Below are 19815 nucleotides of genomic sequence, written 5' to 3'. Positions count from 1 at the left end.
TCTAAAGCACATAGAAAAATTCTCATCACGTCACACTTCATTGAGCATTACTTTGACATGCAAAAACACTGGGGACTATTTTGCTTCTAACATTATTTAGGAGGGAGCCAATCCCTTTCTGTATTTATAAATAGTTAAAAGTATGTATACATACAGCAAATAACTATTTATTTGTATATATGTATATGTACACCAATATTTTACTACAGTAGGTTAAAATTAGGATTATATACAGTTTCAAGAGAAAAAAATATACAGTTTTATTTTCATTTTCTGCTGTTGTTGTTACTCCTTGTAGACTTCATATCCTAATATGTAGCTGGTGGTTGGTGTTACCTGAAACAGTCTCCATTTAAGATTCCAAGGAGCTACAGTCCTGAAAGGCAACACCCTGTGATATCTACAGAATTGACGAGGTCTCGTGACTTCTGGGTGATGGCAATTGCCCAAATTTGCTCTCCTCAACCTAGAAGAAACATTCAAGGCGAGGCTGAGAAAGTCCTGCAGAGGAAACAGCTTCTCCATGACCTATCCATATCAACTGAAGCCCAGCTGAGGCGCTGACATGCTCTCACTTCTTGCAGTAGTGCTTAAAGAGGCTCTGGGGAGAGAAAAATGGCATTTCACAGGCACCGCCTTTCATGCTGAAGGGAATTTGGATCCAATCAAATACAGCCAATTCCTTCTTTAACAAAAGGTGGTGAAGTGTTCTGCATTTCCAAAACATTGTGACTGCATTACCTAGGTCAGTCAGCCCTGTGGTTACAGTGAGGAGTCAGAGGGGGTGAGGGAAATCAAACACATTTGGTATTTTACACAAATGTCAATAACAGTTTTTACACTTTCACAAACAGCTGCATAATAAAATGAGTGATGAACTACTAAAGTTTTATGACATACTGGCAGCCTATTTGCTATGGTAGCATTCATTTCTTTAGAGCACAAACAAGGCAGCAGCAGGTCAGTTGTAGTGCAGCTGACCAAGACTGCATTTCCAAGTCATAGTTCACTGGCTATTTTTCTTTGATTAGATCATGAATTCTTGGCAGCTGCATCTCTTATACAGTAATAAGGTTCATGAATCACAGAATCATAGAATGGTTTGAGTTGGAAGGGACCTTAAAGATCATGTTGTTTCAACCCCCCTGCCATCAGGTGGGACACCTTCCACTAGACCAGGTTGCTCAGAGCCCCATCCAACCTGGCCTTGAACACTTAGAGGAATGGAGCATCCAAAACTTCTCTGGCAAACCTGTTCCAGTGCCTCACCACCCTCACAGTAAAGAATATCTTCAGTATATCTAATCTAGATTTCCCCTCTTTCAGTTTGATGACATTCCCCCTTGTCCTGTCACTACAGTTCCTGATGAAGGGTCCCCCTCTGGCTTCCCTGTAGGCCCCTTCACAGGCTAGAAGGTGCAATGAGGTCTCCACTCAACCTTTTCTTCTCCAAGCGGAACAGCCCCAACTTTCTCAGCCTGTCAAAATTACGAAAATTATGAAATTATATCCTTTTTTTAATAGAGTTGGATAAGAGAGAACGTGCCCCAAATAATGTATTAATTAAGCAATGCAATCAAAGAACTGCTCCCTTCCAAAGCACCCTTTAGTTACATGAGAATCTGCTGCTCTGGGTGACCCAGCAAAGGGAAGTGAGCAAAACCATAAGGGAAACGAGCGAAACGAGCATAGTGTAGCTGTGTAGCAATCAAGATCACAATTAAACACATTCCCTGCACCAAGAGTCTGGCAATTTATAGCTGTTCTTACAAAGGACTGGGTATTTAAGTGCTTTTATGTGCACACCCATCACTGTAAGCAGGAATCTCAACACTTTGTTACTGACTGACGAGGAGTGCTCTGGGGAGCCAGAGCAGCAATGAACTTGTAAGAGCTGGCACTTTATGCCAGCCCAGGCACTCTTCTTGGGCCACAGCCACTGGTTCCACTAATGCCCCTGTGGGCTTCAGACCCTAGATGAAAATTGTTGCTTTCAACAAGGTTGTCTCAGTTGTCCACCTTGACAGGGTGGGTGGGACAGGTTCCCAGCACCCAGCATTTCATCTGAGGACAGCTTCACAGCCTTTTGGAGCCAGATTTGCCTGGCTTCCTCCCAGGTTCAGAGGAAACAGATGCTCTAGCTTTGGGGTTTTTAACATTTTTAATGTCATAAGATGAGTTTAGCTGTGTAGTGTGGGTGTGGCAGATGAAACCTGTGTCTTCAAGTATTTTCAGAGGTGTGGGGAGAGGCAGGTGTCTCAATGAATGAGATGTGCCTTCCTTGATCACCGTTGGTTTCATTGCTTGCAAGGCTGAAGGATCTTCCAGTTCTTGATCAGGCTAAAGTCTCCCTGTTGGCAGAGCAGGGCAACTGAAAGCACTGTACAGAGGAGTTTTTAGACATTGCAGACATCATGAGACTAAAGGAAAACTCTTTCCTGTCTTTCAGAGGCCTCAGGAGCCTGGCTTTGGGACAGAAGGCCAGTCTGAGGGCTAGATCTCCAGAATCCAATCTTCAAACTTCACTATCTAAGTTAGAAAATAACTGGGAGTTTGAAGAGGAGACTCTTCATGCTGGAGAATTATCTGCCAAACTGATTAGTTGTGAAATTGTGGTATCTATTAAGTATTTTAAATGGTGTAACTAAAAAATTTGGAGTAGCTGTTTTCCTCTGATGCTGTCAATTAATAATGTGAGTTACTGCTTGAAATTGTATTAACATTAAAGAGGGAAAAACTCAAAACAGTATGTGATAGGGTTGTTAAGCTGCTGCATTCCCCTCTCTTTAGTTCAACTGTTGTTGTAAAACCAAGACATGCTGGTGTCATAAAATAACTATTTTGCCATTGGTTGTAATACATGGGGTTTCAGAGCAGTGAAAGCTTGGTGGCTATCTAAAAGTTGGTTCTGTTTGAGCTTTCAGAGTAAAGAAATAATTGTATACATCTGGTATGGAAAAATCCTGAAATTGTCTAGAGCCACTATGTACTTCAGAAGCTGATACCTGCATTTCAGAGCCACCAGTTGCCTGAGTATATTCGGACTTGTAATTTTAATGTCATGACATGGACTTAGAGCATAAAGGCCCCAGATCTGTATATGAGTGACACTCTCATTTGCCAGGCAGTAGCAAAGCCAGGATTTCACTTTCTGAAATGCAGCTCCACATAACTCATAATGTGACAACTGGATTCCTTCATTTGTAGTTTCGCAGTAGCTTTCATTCAAATCAACATCTCCAAACACTGTTTATGTTTCAGTAATAAGTAAGCACTTTGCTTTTATCATTACTACGTCACAAGCGGGTCAGCAGATGTGAAGTAATGTGATTTGTTGAATGTTGTAGGACATCCATAGGTTATATGGAATAGGGGAGCGGAAGTTTTAGACAAAATATATGAATACACTAATTAGGTTAGGGAATGGAGAAGAAAACACTCCTAAAGAAATTCAGCAAGGCAGCTTCAGAAGAATAACCCAGAGTCCTCAGCAAACAACCCCACTGTGCTGTCTGGCTTCTGCTCATCTGCTGGCTCTGAAACTGCTCGCGCAGCTTTGCTTTCACAGCCCAGTGTTACTCTGGCCTCCTACACCTGGGAAAGCTTTTCATCCCCTGCAGTTGCAGACATGCCTACCACACACCATTTGGAGCAAAGATCAATCCTGTGTGATATGGTCAGGACTGCTTAGTCCTCTAGGCAAAGAGGGTATAATTAGGTGAGAAGTTTTCCCTAGCAAAGGTCACCCGACACCCAAATATAGCAAACAGATCACCTGCCCCCACACCTCCCCAGAACAGAGCCAAATCTCTAGGACATGTCTAGGCTACAACAGGAGTGTAAGTAAGCATTCAGCAATAGCCCTCATTTAGCATAAACCCTTGCATTTTGCCCTGTTTTGCATAAACAGATCACATGGTTACAACATATGGAGGCAGAAAAAGAACAGGAGATTGCCACCTCTCCTAGCTGCACCCTCTTGAGAGCTCTTCCATGGCAGCATCAAACTGTGGTGCTTTCCTAGTGAAACAGCAGCTGCAAATGTGCATTCGTGCTTGATATTCCCCCTTAAAACACAAAACAACCTGTATCGACAGAAGGGAAGTCAAAACATTGTTATCAGGTTCACAAAGTGGTGCTATGAGCGTGGTGTTCCAGCAGATACTTGTGCTCCTGAAGCCTAGGGCAGACGGATTATTGCTGGAGATTAAAGTAGCCTGATTTGGACTCACAGATCTGTTTTACAGTCCACAACAGTGTAAGAGGGTCTTGTGCGAAAGAGATTTAATGTTGGGCAACAGAAATACAGTTTCCTACAGTCCCTCTGCTGCAAGCTGTGCTTGATAGCTTCAGTGTGATAAAGGATGTGTCATATTGCAGCCCAAGACCATCAGCTAATGAGATTCCAGACGCCTGGACAATATCTAAATTTAAGCATCCAGAATCTAGGTTGAACCAGTGCTAAATCTGTCATCTTTAATATACTATACTTTTGTGTCAGAATGCTGCAAATCTAATTTAAGTTTCTACCAGCTTGTGAATTTTCACAGATATTCCAGCTGGAAATTAATATTTTCTCCAATATTAGTTGCACTCAGCTATAAGATATTTTCCTACGAACACAAAAAGGAGCTGCATGTTCCAAGAGGGAAGTCATATGGTAGAGATTATAATCAGGCAAGCTGAAAGCAGTGGCCATTTTAATTGTGCACCAATATATTTTTTCCAGTGTAACTAAGACAATATGCCTGTCTCCTCCCAAACAATTTAAATGTATGCTGCCACTTTGTATGATTCCTCATGTATAAAGCTGGAGATGAAGTTAGGGATAACAAAACAACTTAAATTCAAATATTTTGATTAAAAAATTTCGCTTTCAAGCAACACACATTAACAGAAATCTTTTCTAAGTAGTTATTCTAATTGAAAACCTGTACCATCAAAGACAAGAAGCTTTCAAACAATTTGCTTCTGGTTTTCTTATTCTGTTTTCTTCAGTTTTCTGACAGCCAGACTGGCATGCTGTGATGTCAAGAAAGAGGGACACTCCAAGACATACACTGAAGGCACAGCTAAGCACCAAGTAGTGGGTCGTTCTGCACCATCTGGCAGATGGGCAGTGGAAAAATCCGACATCACTAGGGCATCATTTTTGTTAGAAATGGCTTCAAACCTGCACCACATCCTGCCACAGTCTGTACATCTTATGCTTCTCACATGTATGATTCCACTTCAGCCTACCAAGAGCTTTGAATAATTAACTTCAGCGGCAAAACCATGAAGTGCTCTTCAAACAGTCACAAAATTGGCCTCATCTGTAGCTACCTGAATGAAAGATGTGGTGTGGGTACAGCTCTGGTTCAACAGGGCATTTAGACACATACTTGCACCCATCCTGATTCAAGACAGCCCTGGTTAAACAGGAGACCAAAGGAAAGTTCGCCTTCCTGTGTTTAATCTGAGTCTTAATTACAGGTTGAATTAACTCCAAGCCTTGATTAGAAACTTTTCATAGAGATAAAACTGTGTGAGGTAAAGGGAAGGGAAAGGGAGAGGGAAAGGGAGAGAGGGAGAGGACTTTTGTGGAATTGTTAATTGTGGAAACTTTTGAAACATATGTTGGAGATTAGATTTCACAATCAGGCCTGGGCAGATTTAAAAGTGAATTAAATGCAGTCTAATGTCCATCTCCTTTTCCTCTCCCAGTGAACCAATAAACACATTTGGAGATATGTTAAAACAATGAAGACTGGTGTTTTCCATTTCTCATTATCATCCTGCTGGAACAAAGGCAGAGCACAACATGGAAGCACTAGAGGGACTCAGCTGCCTTTGATGAATTAAAAAAAAATAAATTAAAAAAACCCTCTGCACATGTTTCCACTTCATTCTTACAATTTATAATTTTATTTATTTGCAGTTTTAAAAGCATAATAGTTGATGTCAGAAAGGAGAGCCTCCAGAGCTACATGTGAATTCAGCTCCAGCTGAAGTGGATTCAAGTGGGCATTAAACAGCTGCCTGGCAGACAAGAAGGTCAGAGGCATTAAAGAATATAAATGTTAAAATCCTGCATAAAATAATTTTGAATCTCATCTAAGCTGGCAAAAGCCAAGCAACTCAGAGCTAATGCTTCCATTTGCATAGGAACAAAAATTTGTATAAGCCTGTTTCTGAAGCTCAGATTGAAGTAATGGATATTACCCACATAAGAACACTGGCTTTACTGAGGCTAAGTCATATACTTCCATCTTTATTCCAGGTTTTAAATTAGATTCCTCTTGGTCTGACTTTAAAAATCAGTAGATTGATATTATTTAAGTCTGTGCCACAGATGTTCTCATCACTGCATGACAGCTTTAACTGCAAGGAATGAATGAGAGAGCTCCTGCCTTTGGGATGCAGCGCAGAGGAAAAAGAGACAGGGACTGACACCATCCTGCTGAAGACACCTCCCAGTGCTGGAAGGACAGGAGGATGGGTTTGCAGCTGGACTCTCCTCCTGGGAGGTGGGCTCTTCCAAGTTTCTGGATGAAAGTTCATGGATGACACTGCTGGGAATTTGACAGGTATGTGAGCACTTTAAACAGTGTCTGAGTTGCTTAGAGCAGTATGGAAATTTCACTTTCTAGTGAGAGGGACATGTGAAGACTTGAAGGAGAAAATGAAGATATTGGCAACATCAGTTAGTTTAAAGCAAACTAGTGACTTCATCTTGGTGCCAGTGGTGCTCTGGGGCCTTGCAAAGAACCTCTCTAGCCAGTTTCCCCTTCCCAGCTGCAGGTCCAGGAATTTCCCTCGGGATGCAGGGCTGCTGCTGAGCCACAGACCAATGGAAACCCACTCCACTGTGGGGCCAAGCAGTGTCATACATGGTCTGCAGCCAGGGTGAACCTGGTCTGAGCTCACAGCTACCGAAATAAGTTGTGTGTTGGCATCACTGATTCAATGCATCACTGGTTTCTCCTGAGACACATGTTCTCACTGGTAGCATGCAAATTGTTTGTTCAAAGAACAAAACATGAAGCCAAGTTTTGCATACTACATTCCCTAAGGATCCTAGGAGAGAGCTTCCTACTGGAAATGGTTATTCTGATGACTGTTTGCAGACTACCTAATGTGGAGCAACAAAGCTGCTTGTATGGGTGATAAGGGCATAATTTCCAAGAATAGAGAGCAACTCCCAGTCATTCAGCTCAAACAGCTTTGTAAAGGACTTTGTTAAATCAGGAGGGGACTTGGTTTACTGGCCTAGCCTGAAGGGGAACACTGTGTCAGAGAACAGAAAATACGATTTCATAAAGCTACTGTAGCTATTGTCCAGGTGTTTTCAGTTGTCAGTTCTGGGGAAGAATCTCTCTTCTTTTTAACATCAGTGACGATGGAGGATCATTTGACAGAAATAAGTTGAAGGGTGAGGTTTGACCCGATGTTATCCAGACAGTCCCAGTTCTGCTCCCCTGAAGACCTGGCCTATTGTGGAGGCGTGCTGGGAGCTACATAGTGGAAAACAAAGAGATGGTGGATTTTTTCAGTGCCAGGAAAATGGATCCTACAATTCACATTCAATTTCAGTTGAATGCCAGGAAAGTGCTTCAAAGAATGGAAATAGTTTGTTGCTCAAGACCTGAACTACTAAAAGATAAGTGTTTGGCACATCTATGTTTGGGACTCCAGAGGAGAATTTGTACCTTTCAGCCACGCTGCTTAGCTGCTTTTCAGCACAATTCACATGACCATGGGTTTTGCCATCTACCTGAGTATCTCACATCCTGAATGTCAAGTGGTCTAAATCCACTTCATGTTATCCTTCAGTGGAGCCTGATGTATATTGTAGCCAGCCAGTTCTCTTCTTGCTTCGGGTCTGCCTACGCGTCTGACTAGTGAGAGCTTGTTTGCTTTTGCTAGGGGCTGTTTGACAGACTCACACAAGACCTGCCTAAGTAAGGCTTGCTCTTAAAAGCATTGCTGGCATAGTAATGTCACTGAAGAACATGGAAAAGAAAAACACAACCCAATTTGTTATAACCATAACAGCAAAAAATCCCAGTGAAATGCATTTATACTGGCCTAAGTCCTTTATTCTATTCTGAGAACTGATCTAAGCTATACCTACAAGGAAGTTTCATTTGCTGAACTAAATTAGATTTGCATTTTTACATGGACAGAAATAGCTTCACTGGTTAAAGCCATGTTGGCAAATCCAGTTACATACAGACAAGATTTAAAGAGCCTTCTCTTTCATGTGTGCTTTAAGAAATCAGTGTTCCTCTCCTTGTTGTTTTTTTGTATTGGCTGGGAGGAAGAGGGAGGTAGAAACTGAGTTCTCCCTCCTGCCTCTCATTGCTGCTCAGAAGTGCAGAAGATCACAAGGCCAGCACTCCTGCTTTTCTCCCCCATGTCAAACTACAAGATGGTGGGGCTGTGAAGGAGGTTGGGTGTTACACACCTTCTCTTACATACCCCTGTACCCCTGCTAGTTATCCACTACCTTTAGATATTTGGCTCATCAGAAACCCGGGAGAAATTTCAAAACATTTTAGGAACTGAGTGGCATATGAAGTTTGCTGATGCCTCCACCAAAACCATCTCAATGGACAGTTCACACAAATAAGCATCCAATTCACCTCACTTGCCACTTGAGCTGGCTGAAGATAATAAAACCCACCCCACAGGCTTCTCTGCAGGATCTGTGATGGAGAAGCTGAGAAAGTCTAAGAAGAAAATGCACAGTTAGCAATGCTTTAAAATCTGAGAATGGCAGCATTGTCTTGGGAAACAATAAATTATGGGTTTAAACAATTTAATATCACCCAAATGTTAAGGCAGTGTCATGCAGAAGCAACAGTTACAGTATTTTTGTTTAAGCTTAAATTTAATATCAAATAGTCATTACAGGCAAGCTTTGTTCTCTAGCACTAAGATGTCTGCACATTACGGATGCACGACTTCTTCAAAAAACTGCCAGATTACGGGATTACTCTAAGGAAAATTTCGCAATGGTGTTTGATTCCTTTCCGCTGAAGTGATTTTCCACTACACTTTGCTCTTACAGCATATTGGCAGATGAAGAGAGACTGGGGAATGAAATGCATTTGGTAGTACTACAGAGTAACAATAAATGCAGTCCTCAGTGTCTTCTATGTGTTCTTTTATGGGTGTAATAAGTGGTGAAATTATGCTGTTGGCAAGTTTGAGATAGAGAGGTAGAGTGTTATCTGAAGTGGCTTTATCAGAAACAACTGTTTTTGCGGGCAGGAAGCTTCCTTCTTTGTGTGAAATGTAAATATTGTGCAATGGTATACATGTTGCAAACAGGCATTCTGAAAAGCAGTTAGCAGGGGCTAAAACAAATACCAAGTAGCCTACTTGTAATGGCTGGTAAAGCAAATTTATCCCCTATGGTTTATATTAATATATAACTAATCTCAGTACTGGCACAAATGAGCAAACATTTTATTTTTATTGTGTTTTTTAGTTTAAAATTGGAGAAGATTATTTTTTTATTTGGCAAGGACTGAGTAGGTCTTTCAGATGTGATGGGCTCTACATTAACAAATGTCCCTGTGCTATTCAAGTACAACAGCAGAGCATTAAAGTCTGTCTCTGTTGTACAATAAGCCTGTGTGGTTTACAATAAGAAGTTATAGTATTTGGGCCATATGGTCTTCTCTTTCTCCTCCATTCTCTTTCTGCATTGAAAGGCTTGCTTTCTTTTTATCTTTTTTTCTTGACTCCCATCCAAAAAATGTGCACTTTTCTTGGGCAAAGAGTGCTAAATAAAAGGCAAGAGAGGGAAAGTTAATTTGCAGGGTAAGATAATTTGATAACTGTTTTGAAGAAAAAATTCAAACTCCCTGGTGAGATTAAGGATGAGTTTCACTTTAAAATCATTGAGATACTGCTAGTTCTTGCAGCCCCCTAGAAGAATTAAGCTTTCATCTTTTTTCTTTGCATCTTCACTGATACAACTTCATATCACAGACTGGTTGAGGTTGGAAGGCACCACCGAGCAGAGCCTGGTCCATCCTCCCTCCCTGCAGACAGTGACAGACCTTGATGAGATCCCCTCTCAGTCTTCTTTTCTCCTGGCTGAACAGTTCCACTCCCTCAGCCTGTCTCCCATTCCTGAGAGGAGAAGATATCTATTCATTAAGTAGCTCTACACTCTGTAACCCACTTCCTCCACCACCTGCAATAAATGGTTGGACAGGCTTTGGCTCCCGACCCTCTCCTGTGCCCAGCAGGTCACACAGGGACTCGGAGACAGGGTGGGCAGGGTGCTTGGGGAAGGCACTGCTGTTTTTCCTGTGCTCAGCTGGGCACAGGCCCTTTGACCCCAACCCAAAGGCCACACTGGAGTGCGGGGTTGGTGTCTCAGAGGCAACTCTGCTGCCCCACCCTTCTCCCCTCCTTGCTGGTAGAGGCCTCTGGAGCTCTGCTCTCCATATCAGCCAGGCCAGGGCCAATCCCCTTGGCAGCCACAGGCAGAAGTGCTTTGTCTCACTCTTGAGCAACCCCAGAGAAAGCAGAGAGTGTCTTGAACTTCTCTTCTGTGTTCATGTGAATCAAGTGGGTATCCCAGCATCCAAGTCCATACTTACAGAGACAAGCCAGAGGAAGCATCGAAACAAACATCCTTCTGCTGTTTCAGGGTGGAAAGCAAGCCAAGGGGTACACTGCATTTCACGAGGGGGGGAAAGATGCACAGGGGGTATCAAATGATTCTCTTCCTAAACAGAAGCTACATTTAGGTACTAACACAAATTGATGAAATGTAGCAGTCAGTTTGCTTTTCTGACCGAAATTTTAATTCACAGGTGTATGTAGCTATGAGTTACCTGACTCCAGATGAACTTGGCAAACAGCTCCACTTGGAAGCACTCAGACCAGAGTTCTCTCTTTCTTTTTCTTTTTTTTCTTTTTTTTTTTTTTAAGGTGGGGATTATGGATGGACACAGAGGACTTTTTTTTCTTTTTTTCTGGAGAAAACTGTTAAGGCTGTTTAAAAAAAACAAACCAAAAATCTCTTGGACAAAAATTTGCCAAATGCTCCAGAGCAGGACATGGGACCTGTGAAGAAAGAGTTAAAACAACATGGGGGAAGGCTCCCTTTCCTTACTGAGCACTGAAGGGAGGATCTAATTAAATGGCTCCTTGGGAAGTATGAAATAGAAGATGCTTTTGGGGAATCCTATCTATACATTCAGGATTATAGGACAAACTGGTGACATGGACTCCAGAGCACTTCAAAGCCTGTACAAAAGAAGGAAAATCTAATGTTTCCTAGAAAATGGGCTTGCCAAATGTCCTGCCTGCTAAGAAGATGCTGTGAACACCTTCTCAGCAGTGTATTTAGGTGTACTTTGAAGAAGTGCAGTTCCCAGTATCCTCAATGGAGAAAGATGGGCATGTTGGAAGAAGGTGTAGGTGGCTGAGGAGGTGTAGAAATTCAAACCATCAAGCCTTCTGCCTCCCCTGATTTAGGTCTCCTCTTCCTGGGGTCACACTGCTCAGGCTTTATGTGACAGGTAGATACCTCCAGCCAAGTTCAGACATGCAAGTCCTCGTTCACAGAGCAATGTCAAAACTCACTGTCTCCATGACATTAGGCCCCATTCCCTTATCCTGCTGACATCAGAGGTGTGGTCTCAGAAGCAAGGGAGAAAGAAATATAGCATTGTAGAAAGTCTGAGAGCAGAACTAGGCCCTAATGGCTTCAGTTCCCCTTCTCTAATTCTAATTCATTCAAAAAGTGAAAGTTTGGCAAAAGGGATCCTTTTGGTAACAACTGCAGAAAGAATGATTTTGCATCAAAAAGTGAAAGCCGGACTTTAAAATTCATGTCTCAAAACTTCCCAATGCAAAATACTATGGCTCCTTCAATGATTAACCCCAGTTCTCTTTCTGGTTATGAATTGTCTAAAAACAGACAAGCTCATGGAAGGACTGTGGGCAAATAGTGTGGATTGCACCAAATGTATAGTTTTGATTTTCCAGCATTGATTTATTTTTTCAGTAAATACTATAAAGCAATAATATATTAATATTTGGGAAAAGAAACCCTCGAATGACATAGGAGTCTACAAAATAAATGAGACCTGGGAAAGGGAAATGAATGTAACTTGTGACATTGTGTCACATCAGCTCACTAAGTAGTCCTAAATACCTAGTGGCTTTAACTGTAAAAACTTTTAAATTTTACTTTTTTTTTTTTTTGCTAAGTAAAATAACTAAAAAGCAAAGGATATACAGGCGTGAATAAACAACCTCTGAGGTAATATTACAGATATATCAGTTATTGTCCTAGACTTCACTGATAGTACATTTGCTTGATTTTAAGCAATTCTCTCTCCATATTTTTAGATTTAGTGAAACAGCATGAAATCTACAACACAAGCCAAGCCGGATGTGAAGTCTTTCAATGGTTCTCATGAAATCTTTCGACTTACAGTCTCCATAGTGTTTCTTTTCCCTAAAAGGCATCAGTATTTCCAGTTACAGGGGTTTCTGAAGGGCATGCAGGAAGCTCTAATTATGTTATTAAATCCTTAACAGTGCTTATGTGAAATTCTTGTTATTTCTCTCATATTGGTCTTGGTCTTGCACAATTTTCTAGTACATTCAGTTTCAAATAAACTTCTACCCATGCAGTATGGCAAACTGATTTTTCAAATCTACATATAAGCATAGCAAAGTTCAGGGCCAGAACATATATTTATTAAAATTTTGCTTAGTAGGCTAAAATACATGAATAGAAATGAATCTTCTCAATATCAAGCATGTCCTAAGGCAGCATCTTGCAGAATAGTAAGTGAACCATGTCACTGGTTCTAATTTTAGGTAATTGAGTACTTATTTCACAGTACTCTTCGTCCTGGGGCAGTGTCTGGCTTGTGCACACATGTAGCAGGGAGTTCTTGCAACTTCTTATTCCTTGCCTAAATCTCTTCTCCCGCTCAGATATCTCTGAGGAGGCAGACAAGGTTCTTCCATCCCTGCCCGGGGGTGGCTCCCCTCTGCAACTCCTGCACATTGTGAAACCCCTGACGTTTTCCCTCTTGCTGTTTCATGGACAGTTTCTGAACATCCTCTTCCATGCGCTCCTCCAGCTTCAGCAGTGACCATCCAATTATGTCAGAAGTTTTGGGTTTACCCTGTGTTTCAGACAGCAATTTCTATTTTCCTTCCCGGATTCACTGGAGAAAAGTGACCAGTGGCTCCTCTGACAGGACTCGTTAGGTGCTAGGAATCCATTCAATCTATGACTGGATATTTTAAGGGAAATTTCTTTCAGGATTTCCACATCTCTGTGTTGAGATGGGAAGAACATATGAGCTGAGATTTTCTGATTACAAGTCATCACAGCAGGTTGCCAACAACCAAACCTTGGTTTAGCTGGTGAATGCAGCTGCCACCTAGGGAATTCACTCCTTCCCAAATATATATCTAGGCTTTCATATTACTGCCAGTACAGAAAATTCACTCATCTCTTGTGATTGCATGCTTTCAGACACGAAGACAGAGTTGTTCTTACCCAGCTTATTTACTTTGGAAAGCAAGTCCTTTCACTCCTATCCTCCACAGCAAAATAAAACAAATGAGATATTGGGCTGGTAGATGTGTTACTTATGGAAGCAGTTCCAAGGAACTGTGACTGGTCAGCTTCATGTCAGGTATGTTCAATGTCAGAGAAACCACTTTTTGTTCCTATTGGAACTGGGTGAAGATTTTATTGCTGTTGGATTTAACATTCAGTAAGGGGATAAATTCTGACTTTGCTTTAGTGTATTTAAGGCTCACAGTTTGGAGGATTACCATAACAGTTGAAGTACCTATGGATTAATTTTTAGATTTATCTACTCCCCTCACCAAAGTCTTTCTGTGTTTGTATGTTTGGGCTATTTTTTTTTTTTTTGTGCAGAAAATTCCAGTAATTTAGTTTTTTATCTTTTGTGTGGTCCAGACAATATTAATTTGTATCTCTACGAAGTTTGTGTAAGCTTTAGATGACTATACATTGCTAGATAGTATTTTTAGCAGAAACAGTCATAAAACTGTCATCTTGACGTGTTGGAATAAAAATACTAACAAGGACCTCTTAGAAGAAGAAAACTGCCATAACAGCAAAGAAACTCAATTATGGTTCAAGGTAACATAACATAAGGGTGTTTCATTTAAAATCTGCTGTTCCCTAAAGTGTATGGGAAGTCTGTGAGGCACAAGAATCAAGAGACAGTGTCCTTTACTGTCTCTTGAGAAATATGCAAAATATGGCATTCTCCCTTCAGATCTCTTATACAGCTTGAAATTGTAATTTTATGCTTTCTTCTGTTGTGTTGTGTTCATCGCTGATGCCAACTGGTGTAAAGAAGGGGAGGGGGGAAGCCAGACTCCCACAGGGTCAGACTCCCTTGTAGATGTCCTCACTTCTTTTCCTCCCTTTACCCATTTTTCCTATCAACGACCTAGAGTTATTAGATTGCTTCTTTGCTTTTGCAAAACACCTGAAGATATGGAGTACATGAAAATTCTCTAGGCTTTCAAATTTCCACTTAGAATGTAGGCCTATTGTGGACTTCACTGAGAGAATAACTTATCATTTGCAAAATAAAATTCATAGCAATTGCCTTTTGTCTGAAATGCTGTTTTCATTATGTTTTTGAAGATAATAGTTGCCAGACAGAAAATCTGACGATCTTCCACAGATTGTGTTTCTTTTTTTCATCAGAGGAAACACACTCCAATTCTGTACTTGCATTTTTCTTTCATTTTTCAGGTCTGTAGAGGGAGATTCCTCGAACCTTTCCCCATTTCCTTTCCATGACCACATTGCTTCTCCTGTCCACCTCTACTTCTGAACATAAGTTTATATTTTGTGATATAATAGTTGAGAATAGTTGTGGTCATTTCTCAGCTTGGGTGAATTTCACGGTAAATAAATTTTTTGGGTTTTGTTTTTAAAAGATAATTTGCCCAAGGGACCAAGAGCTATTTAATAAGCTCTCCCCCACCCCAGACTTCCTAAAATTATTATCACGTGAAAAAGTGTTTTACTTTTGATGTAGTAGCCACCTGAATTACAGAATCACAGAATATTTAGGTTGGAAAAGACCTCCAAGATCACTGAGTCCAACCTTTGACTGATCACCACCTCATCAACTAGACCAGAGCACTCAGTGCCACATCCAGTCATTCCTCTAACACCTCCAGGGATGGTGACTCCACCACCTCCCTGGGCAGTCCATTCCAAAGCTTGGCAACCCCTTCAGTGAGGAAATTCTTCCTGATGTCCAACCTGAACCTCCCTTGCTGCATCTTGAGGCTGTGTCCTCTTGTCCTGTTGCTGGTTGCCTGGGAGAAGAGGCCAGGAAAGGGTTTGTATTTGTGTATTTCGTGTCTAGTTCCTGAGGCAGCCAAGGGTGTCAAAATAAACAATTAAAATATCTTTTTAAAGGACTGGGGGAGTGAATGCTTTCACTGTCAATTAACCATGGAAATAATCTCATACAATAAAAAGGAAAAGAAATAATCTTCAATCCAGAACTCTCCATGCTCAAATTATGCCCTCACTGGACTCACACATGCGAAAACCACTGCTATAAATAATTTATCTTGAGAGAGCACCATTCTTGGATGGATTGCAAGGCTGGGCTTGTAGTGGCTGATACTTTCTCCTCATCTCATTCTTAATTTCTTCTAGATAAAAAAAATGTGTTTGCTCACATTCAGATGGCACTAAAATGATGGAAAGAATGACTCTGGCTCAGGGATACAGGCTTATATAAGGTCAGTATTATTTTGCTGTACTAGAATGCAACTTCTTTGAACATGCTGACTGCTATAATTCTATGGCTAAGAATGTGACCAACTTCAGGTCTAAAACTGTTTTAAAAAAGCAGGTATGGGGCTTGTAAGGCTTAGGAATTGGAATGAGCATTCCACATAACACTTTCCTAGATATGTAAATGCATTGCTGAGGTTTGCTTATTCTGGTATCTCTTATGGTATTTCTAGTCAAAGAGATAAGGTAACAGTTCCTGAAATGTCTGTCTACCATATTTCATCTGAGCTACCTAGAAGTTCTGTCTTGTTTATTATTATGTTCTTTCTCAATTACTGCAAGGCTTATGGCAGCATCCTCAAAACAGCAGCCACTAGAAGGCTATTTGGTACTACAAGAGGCTGTATGTTTTACTGCATCCAACCCAACATTAGGGGCTACTTACAACTGTAGATGAAAACTGAAAAATCCCATGTATGGCCTGGGAAGTGAGTGGGAAAGATAACTAGGGTGTATATTAAAAGATAAATGGCATCCAACAATATTTCCCAAATACTAAAGAGTCAGAGAACAGCTCTATACCAAACTGCCTATAATAAGAGTGGTAAAATAACCACTTTTAAAATAAATGACAAATTTCACATAAGCTATGGCATAATGGTCTGTACTACAGTAGTTTGGCACCTTGATTCATCACTCCCAAGAGAACTGTAGTTATTTCTAAATACCTCATCTTATTAATATTGTGATATTTCAGTAGTAAAACATGGCATCTGTTGTATATTATTGTTTCAGTCCTACAGCACAATCAATACTCTAATCTATTATGGCACTTTCAGATTAGTGTTGTTATTTTCAGAATAAGCAAAAATGGAGAGGAAATGGAAGAAGGGAAGTGTTCCATAGAGAAAAACATTTCACAAACAGCGGTGGATCATCCAAGCATGCTCTCTGCTGTGCTTCAGGAAAACAAGTCATTTACCAGATGTTTCAAAGTGTGTGTAAAATATAAAAGAGCACATTAGAGGAAAATGTATTTAATGTTAAAATACTTGTCTGTCTATTGTAAGAATACTAAACGTGAAACATGAGCTATCTTAAAAAAATATTAAAATGCATCCTATTTTACCCTTGTACTATAGAACTATATCTTTGTCAAATTAGTCGCTTTGCTTTCTGAGGAGATTTTTATGTTTGTTACATTTTTCTGTCTGTCAAAAGTGAGCTGATTCCTCTTCTTCTTTTTACTCTCTTCCTTTATTAACTTTCCCCCCCTGTTATTTTACTGGTCTTTTTCCTACAATGGCACTTTTAAGATGTGGACACATGCAACAAATACTTGGGTGAATGTCAAAAGACAGAGATCTACTGTTCCAGCAAGCACAAACTGAGAAAAGTCCAGACTGTGGAGCTTACAGACAGGGTGCTTGATACACTGAATCTGCTAACAAGTCAGCAGAAGTGTATGTAAAATAGGTCAATCCAATAAATTCGGTTTTTAGAGACACCCTCATTAGTACAAGAGGAAAGAAACAGGGGTGAATATGAAAGCTGCCAGAGAAGTGGGAACATTTTGTCCTGAAGTGTAAAGTATTACTTGTGGCACCGGCTTCTTGCTCTGTGATAACTGAATGCAAAATATTTGGTACCCAGGCCTGGCAGAAGTCAAGGCTGCAGTCCTATGCACATTTAGCCTACAGCACCCCTGATCACACTTCCCAAATAATAAGCAAGTTGTAGCAGTGCACAGCAAAACCCACCAAGTCCATTCTCATACAGATTTGTGTGTTGAAGGTGAGCTCCTGGGTATCATCTGACATTCGATAAAGACAACTAGAAGTTCAGTGGTCTTCTTTAGCATTACAAATACTAAAGGAAAAAAAGATAATATTATCTCCCTTCTCACTGTGCCAAAGGGATTGCATCAGATATTCACCATGTTGCCTCTGAGAAGGATGTAGGCATGGCAGGAGTCTGCATGCAAAGAGGCTCAAAACACGGTCCCTTGTGAAGTGATGTCACAGTGACATCAGCACACACATGCTGAGGAGGGGCTCAAGCACAAAGCAAGCCTGTGTGGCTACTTTAGATGTGTATTGAAAGAGCTATGCTGAAACTGAGGAGACAGACCAGATGCGGCAACAGACCTGACCCTGAAGGGCCCTCACCCTGCATGGGAAAGACGTAACCCCAGTTGAAACTGGGGGCAGTAGAAATTCATAGGATGGTTTGGGTTGGAAGGGACCTTAAGGATCACCGACTTTCAACTCCCCTGCCATGGGCAGGGACACATTCTATGAGACCAGGTTGCTCCAAGCCCCATCCAACCTGGCCTTGAACACTTCCAGGGATGGGGCAGCCACAGCTTCTCTGGGCAACCCATGCCAGTGCTTCACCACCCTCACAGGGAAGAATTTCTTCCTATTATCTAATCTAAACCTACTCTCAGCTTGAAGCCATTCCCCCCTGTCCTGTCACTCCAGGCCCTTGTAAATAGTCTCTCTCCATCTTTCTTGTAGGCTCCCTTTTAGGTACTGGAAGGCAACAATTAGATCACCCAAAAGCCTTCTCTTTTCCAAGCTGAACAATCCCAATTGTCTCAGCCTTTCCTCATAGCAGAGGTTCTGCATCCCTCTGGTCAATTTGGTGGCCTCCTCTGAACTTGCTCCAAGAGGTCAATGTTCTTCTTCTGCTGGGGCCCCCAAATCTGGATGCAGCACTGCAGGTGGGGGTCTCAAGAGAGCAGAGGGGTAGAGGAGCAGCTGGAGACAGTACCAGGTGTCTTTTAGTAAGTGTGCCAGCTGAGATCTCTTCTTTCTTAATCTATTATAAGCCTTTCCTGTAAAGACATTGCTCAAAACACAGCAAGCATCTCTTGAAGTAACAAATTTTCCTTTTGGCTACGTGATTGAGATGCAGCATTCGGGGTTTGTAAATTTTCAAGAACTGGCTGATTTGCATAGGCGCGTTATTTCCTATAAGCAGAGCTGGCAGTGCTGCCAATAGTTACCGTTGGCCAACAATTTCCCTTGTAAAATCCTGCTTCTGCTGGGATAAATTATTTTTCAGTGCTCTGAAATTTCTTACATTGGGCCTCTGTCTCAGGGTGAATACTTGCAGTTTTGTTTTACCGTTATTGATGTGGTTTTTTAACATTTTGAGGAAAAAAAAAGTCATCTGTTCTCAAGATAATTGTGACATGATGTCCCTGACTCCTTACAAGTGTTCTCTGGGACAGGACAAGATCGTCACACTTTGTAGCAGCAGTTTGACTTCTGGACAGGGAGAGCCATATGTGTCTCTGCAGAAAAAGAGCTTTGGTTATGAAATTTTGCCCAAATGTGGTTAAATGCATAAGCCTTTGAAGCATCTCTCTTCTACTATGCTAATTTGAAACTCACTAGGGTTTTTTGGCAAAAGCTCTGACACTCCAACTCCATGGGCTCAGAGATTCAGAGTTAAATGCAACATTGCATCCAGCAGTTTTCAGGGCTGATGCAGCAGCAGAGCCAGGGCTGGAGCAGCCTGTGGCTCACCTGGGTCTCACAATCCCTCTGTCAGCCCAGGGACCATCTGGCCTTAGCATGGGGCATGCAGGCATGGGCTGGGACAGCAAGTCCTGGAAAAGAAAGAGGACGGAGCTGGTTAGACTAGTGGAGGAGACAGATTTCTGGAGCTCTCACCCAGGGAGTTCTACTTTTTCTGATCTAAACCAAAGCCTGGAGGCTTTGAAAAGCTCTACAATTTAGGAAAATGAGGATAAAAACATCAATTTCTCAAACCTCTCTGCAAGGCTTAGATTTAAAACCTGGGCTCTGGAAGTGCCCAGGTTTAGGATGGTTCACTTACAGTCCCAAAAATAAAATGTTCTGCTTAAACTCATGTCAGTTCCCCCCTGCCTGCTCCAGAAATGTTGATGTTTTTTTCTAATTGCAAGTGCTTGAGGGATGGTTTTACAGTTTTTTCAGTCTAATCAATTCAGTAAATCAGTAAGTCCGATTGCAAGGCAAACTTTAGAAAAGAAGCTTTCT

The sequence above is a fragment of the Pseudopipra pipra genome, chromosome 2 (assembly GCF_036250125.1).
Source record: "Pseudopipra pipra isolate bDixPip1 chromosome 2, bDixPip1.hap1, whole genome shotgun sequence".
Taxonomy (NCBI): domain Eukaryota; kingdom Metazoa; phylum Chordata; class Aves; order Passeriformes; family Pipridae; genus Pseudopipra; species Pseudopipra pipra.
This window is presented reverse-complemented; position numbering follows the sequence as displayed.